This window comes from Lolium perenne, chromosome 3 (assembly GCF_019359855.2).
Source record: "Lolium perenne isolate Kyuss_39 chromosome 3, Kyuss_2.0, whole genome shotgun sequence".
Lineage (NCBI taxonomy): Eukaryota > Viridiplantae > Streptophyta > Magnoliopsida > Poales > Poaceae > Lolium > Lolium perenne.
In genome coordinates this window covers 164,142,391-164,149,131 of record NC_067246.2, presented here as the reverse complement: position 1 = coordinate 164,149,131, position 6,741 = coordinate 164,142,391, and positions in this window count along the sequence as shown.

Genomic DNA, 6,741 nt, shown 5'->3' with positions numbered 1-6,741 from the left:
TGGAGACGATGTACATGGTGCATGACGACGATGATATCTCACCATGCTTGCTCCAAGATGGACAGGTCGACCACATGGATCCTCCTACTTCCACCACACCTACTTCAAATGAGTCGCCCTACAAAGGTAACAACATAGGTGTTGGTGATGCCATGATCCCACTAGTGGACATGACGACTTTTGAATGCATGCATGATCTTGATGACACATTTGATACATCATATGCTACTTTCATGTTCCCATGTGCTACTTTGCTTGATAACATTGTTGATCCTGTGAATTTGAGTGCTTGTGATACCTTGACCATGCCATGCTATGAGAGCTTCAATTTTTCCACCATTGCTTGCAATATGTCGACCACTTGCTCTTTGCCATGTATTGCTTGCAATGATAATGATAGTGATGACATTAGCTTCCGCATGCTTTGCCCTTCATGCTTACACCATTCCATGATCCTTGCATCCAAGATTGTGAACAATTGCTCTTTTCTATGCTTGGTATGCAAGAATGCTTATTTTGTTGTCCATGAGATGGCCCCCATAGCCTTCTCCATTTTTGATGATCATGAGTTCCCACATGCCACGCATGCACCTTCTTGCCATATGCACCATCGCCATGCATTTCATACTATCTTGCTTGACACTAATGGTGATGTGCACAAGTCTTGGAACATCATGATGGATGATGTGTTCCTCTACCATGCACATACGCTCTTTGTTTTGCTCATTCCATGTGTAGGTACCCGACCATCGACTTCCACCGCTACGGAGCATGAGCTCACGAAACGCGCAATTGAGAGCTACCCCGACAAGGACCTAACCAGCGGGAATCACACCAAAGGGTATGTTCCCACAAGCCTTCGCCCTCATGTGCTTCCGACTTGCCTTGTCGAGTTTCCGGTTTGGTCCAACTCCTCGTCGCCCCTTTTGCCTCTTATGCAACTTATCTTGAAACATCTTGTTGGCACAATGATTGTTGTATGTCTTGATGCTTTCATCATACACTCCGAGATTCTCGAGGACCATGTCATACATGTGAGAGACACCTTATGCATCTTGTGCCACATGTCACACAAAAAGTTGCTCTTCTTTGGATTTCTCATTTCATCTTTGGCATTTGCAATGGATTCTTTGACACTTGAGGATACCCATACTTGGCTCAAGCCAACCACACTTTCCCAAGCTAGAAGTCTCCAAAGCTTTGCCATTGCACATAACAATTTTGCCCACAATTTTGCCGCCGATACATGCCTTTTGCTTGTTCCATTTGTTTGGGACAAGACCACATCACACTTTCTTCACACCATACAACTCTTACATGCACAAATTTTTGACCTTCCACATTTTGGATACAAACACACTCTTTTGGTTCCCATTTTTGCCTATTGCCTCTTGGAGAAACGACTTGATGCTTCGTATTTGATTGAGAGACTCTTGTTCGCCTCTTGGAGAACCATTCGCAACTCGTTTTTCCCCAAGCTCTTCTTCGACCGCGACTTTATCCCTCTACCACAACATGGGAGAACCGTCATGGACTACACCTTCGATGAGGAGGAACAAGAGTCGAGGACGACTCTTCCCCAAGGGGGGGGAGATGATGTAGCCCCGGTCACCGACGTCGCTACACCAAGACCATCAAGTGCAACCCCGCCTATCGTCGACGCTACACCATGGCCAAAGAGTCCCCCAAGTGGACCTTCAACCCTCACCCACGTTACACGCGACAAGGTGAACTCCTTCCTCTCGATACTCGACCTCGTAGATACCTTGAATGGAATGCTACCTCATGTCGACATGTTATATGTCATTAGGTACAAGAGTCATCGAGGACCGGAGAGGAGGAACACCCATGGTGCACGTAAGCGAGGGAAGGGAAGAGGAGCCATTCATCATGGTGCAAGGAAGAGAGAAGAAGAAGAGAAGAAGAAGAAGAAGAAGAAGAAGAAGGAAAGAGGAGAAGAAGGCTGGCCGGCCCAGAACCCGGTTGGACCGGCCCCACGACCGGACTGTCCGGTTGCCGCCCGGTCGACCGGCCCCAGGACCGGACCACCCGGTCCCAGGCCCGGTCGGACCGGCCCCAAACCGGATCCGACGGGAATGACTCCCCAAGCTGCCTAAGTTATCCACTTGCGTACCTTTTCGGCCCAAGCTGGCTTGTACCTCTATATAAGCACCTAGGACCCCTCCTTTACCCCTTAGACAAGATGATAGCTTAGACATGAAGATGAGCTTTGTCTCCCTAGGGTTTCATCCCCTTTGTATCAAGGGAACCCTTGTTGGATGATTGGATCTATGTGAGTGAGATTCTAGTGTGCTCCACTCTCTCTCCCTCACCGGTCTCCGTCCCCAACACCGATCTCTCACTCCGGGATTCTACCTCGAGTCTCTCCCGTGGTGATTCTATTGGCGTGGTCCATCGAGCCACGAGGGTAAGTATCGGTTGTATCGGGTAGGTGTGCGTGCGTGAGTTCATCGTGTTCATCGTGTTCTTCGTGTTCTTCACACTCTCCCTCTCTCCCTCCTTTGGATTTCGGGTCAACCGCAAGATCGGGCCACACACGGGGTCTTAGACCTCATCAGCGCCCCTCTACCAAACCGCGCCGCCTACCGCACCAACCCCGAAGACACAAAGGAGATTCAACGCCAAATACAAGACCTCCTGATGAGGACATCCCATCTCTTGATACAACCGCTGTACCTACAGCCACACAAATACAAGGACCAATCACTCGAGCTCGTGCCAAACAACTTAACTATCAGGTACTTTCGTTTCTTGGAACTATTCCTCACATACATGAGAATATGATGCTGCCTAAATCAGATATGTTTGTTACTCTTAGGAATGATGGACCAAGCATGGATGAGGAGGACAAGCATTGGAGCATGATCACGCATGGAGGAGATGGCAGCAAGCGTTTGAGGATTGAAGATGACGCCGCAAGTGGAGATTTTAGAACTTTGAAGCCACCATAAGAAGAGATGAAGACATGGACGAAATATAGAGTTTCCCACTTCATAATTTCGTCCATAGCATGTTATGGTGCTGCGTCACCTTTAGTTTTGGGCCAGGCCCATGTCATTTTCGCAGAAATTAAGTCAGCCTCTTTTTAGAGTCTGTATTGAAGGGGGAAAGGCCTTCTAGGGTTTGGTTCGACCACCATACGTATGGTTGGCCGAAACCCCACCTTTTCCTCCTTTAAATACCCCCATAGCCGTCACGTTTAGACTCGGATTTTGATTAGATTAAAAGTTAGCCATTGCTGCAACTCTCGTGTACTTCTTTTGAGGCCAACGCCCAGAACAAGACCGACTATTCGGAATCCCATCTTATTCAATAAAGCTTTCATCTTTCATCCGCAATATTCTGATTGCATCATTAGTTCTTACTTGTTCTCGATTTCAGGTAGGAATTAAGACCCTCGCTGGTCAGGCTGATCGTGCATCCGCAAGATCAGTAACTCCCGGAGATTGTCCTAGTGATTGCATTGGCGCACGAGCTTTGCACGTGTAGTCGGATCGTCAAGCACGAACTCCACCAACAAATCGATCTATCCACATCTCATCGAAAGATCGGCCACCTTTGCCCTATCAAGTGGTATCAGATTTCAGGTTGCTCGGTGAGAATTTACTCAGATTGCATCTGCCATCATACCCATAAACCACGAAAAAGCCAACAAAACAAATACTGTTAGGGTGTAGATCATATCGTCCCATAAACCCCCTGCCACGCCTTGCATTGTCTTTTCAGTTTTGCATAGTTGAATTTGTGTCTGCATCTTCATGTCGAGTTGCTGGTCTTAGCGTCTAGTTTCTTTAGAGTTTCGAGTTCTGGTCATATTGGTTACGCCGCCGCCACCACTCGCACCTTACGCAGATCACCGCCGTCATCGCCATATACACCTGCCACATACTTCCGCCATTGCCATATACACCTGCCATATACTTCCGCCATCACCATATACATCCGTATACACGCACCACCATTATTGTGTCCATAGCCGTGTCCAGATAATCGCCGCCTTCCGGTTGTGAGTAGAAGAGCAAAAAAAAAAAAAAAAAAAAAAAAAAAGAGTTGCGAAAAAAAAATCGCAAAAAAAAAAATCGCAAAAAAAAAAAGTCAAATCCGCATCCCAGTCGGGTTTGACCCGATTTCCTCTAGTCAGGTCGATTTTAGTCCGAATTGGGCAGTTTTCGACCGCAAACTTTGACCGAGCATAACTTTTGCATACAAACTCCGTTTTCGACGTTTTACCAGTCAAAATCACCGGGAGAAAAAGTTCTATCCAGCCACAACAACTCTCAGAATTGCCAAAAAACGTCGGGAAGGTTGAGATTTTTGACGTTTAAGTTTATTACCCGGAAATTCCTGTGTTCTTCACTTATATCTTGCTTTTGAGCTTTTCCTTTGTGCTTGTTGGAGCCAACCACCACCATATATCACTCCATAGCTGCTCGTTGCTTGTGTGCCGCGCCGTGACATCGTTGGTGAACTAGGCTCGCGTCTCTAGTACGGTCTAGCCTAGGACCAGCACAGTACCGTTGTTGAGCATATTTTCAATATTGCATTGCTGTTTTGATAATTGCTGTTTTGCTACCAAATTAGCCTTCCTACAGCTCTACATATTGTCTCCACGTGCACTGTGTCGACACCTGGTAATCGCTTTGGCAATCTTTGGAGACGCTGATCCTTGCTGGTTGTTACATCGCCTTCCTCCTGTTTGGTAAGAACTTGTAAGAGCTTCGTATTTTGCCTGACGAATTGCGCGTGAACCACCATATTCCGTAGTTTGTAGGCATATACATTTGTGCTTTTTGTGTACTAACCATGTCAGGACCAGTTGATCCGGCCGCTGTTGACCCGGCCAAGATGACGTCTGAGCAGTTGCATGCTCATTTCACCCACCTTTTGGGCGGGCATGCACGCGACACCGATGCGCGCATTGGTGACGTGGATGCCAAACTCACCGACGCGCTGGACAAGTTGGATGGCCTCGAGGCAGTTTTCAACTCCAAGCTCGACGCCAAGTTCCAGGAGCTTTTGACTCGGTTGCCGCCACCTCGCGACAACGTGCAACGACGCGCACGCCGCGTTCCTCGTGCCGATGTGCCCGCGGGTACCGCTCCTGCTGCAGCAGCCGCACCTGACGCGCCTTCTGATGAGGGATACGAAGACTATGAAGCGGACGCGGACGAGCAGGTCGAGGAGAACGTGCTGGACGGCGAGGAAGTCGAACAACCTGCACCGGGTCGTCCACGACAACTGAACCGCAACGCTCGTCCACCTCCACGCCCGGTACGTAATGATGATGATCATGTTGCTAAACTTAAATTGAATATTCCGCCATTTGAGGGTAGATATAATCCTGATGCATATCTTACATGGGAATTGGAAGTAGAACAATGCTTTGCATGTTTAAAATACCCTGATCACTTGCGTGTTAGTGCTGCTACTTGTGAGTTCAAAGATTTTGCTTCTATTTGGTGGTCTGAACATTGTAGAGCACGTCCTGCTAATATTCCTACTACTTCGGTTGGTTTAAAACTTGCTATGCGTACTCGTTTTGTTCCTCCACATTATCAGCGTGATTTACTTAAGAAATTGTCTCGATTAGAACAAGGGAAAAATTCTGTAGAAGACTATTATCACGAATTGCAAACTGGTATGATTCGCTGTGGTGTTGTAGTAGAGGATAATGAGGCTATGCTTGCACGTTTCTTTGGTGGTTTGAATAAAGAGATTCAGCATATTTTAGATTATAAGGAGTACAACACTATTACTCGCTTGTTTCATCTTGCTTGCAAAGCTGAACGTGAAGTGCAGGATCGTCAACCACCATGGACAAGAGCTAATGTTTCTGCAGGTCGTACATCGTCGTGGTCTCCGCGACAATCAGCGCCACCATCGCGTGGGACTGCACCTGCACCTACTACTTCCAAGTACACCGCGCCTGCATCACGAGCACCACCTGCTGCGACTCCACCACCATCTGCTGGCCCTCCTCGGAGTTCATCTTCCATGGCCTCCATAGGGAAGAAGCGCGACATTCAATGTCACAAATGCTTGGGATTTGGTCACATAGAGAGAGAATGCAGAACAAAGCGTGTGATGTTGGTGCGTGAAGATGGAGAATATGATTCTGCAAGTGACTTTGATGAAGATACATTGGCCCTTATTGCTGCACGTGATGGTGCCAATTCTGATTCTGAGAGCGAGATAGAGGTAATGGATGCTGACACTGCTGATCAGTACAGGAGCTTAGTTGCACAGCGTGTGTTGAGCGTGCAATTGAGCAAAGCTGAGCATGATCAACGCCATAATCTGTTTCAAACAAGAGGAGTTGTAAAAGAGCGAGCTATACGGATCATTATTGATGGAGGGAGCTGCAATAATCCGGCTAGCGTTGACATGGTGGAGAAGCTTTCTCTTTCTACAAGACAGCGCACACATCCATACTACATTCAATGGTTTGAGAGCTCTCGGAAGCTCAAGGTAACAAGAACTACACGTGTGCATTTTACTATTGGTACATATTCTGATTTTGTTGATTGTGATGTTGTACCTATGCAAGCTTGTTCTTTGTTAATTGGTAGACCTTGGCAATTTGATAAAGAATCTGTTCATAATGGTAGAACTAATCAGTATTCTCTTATGCATGATGGAAAGAAAATTTGTCTCAAACCTATGACTCCTGAACAAATAGTAAAAGATGATCTTGCTAGAGCTAGTAGAGTAAAAAACGAG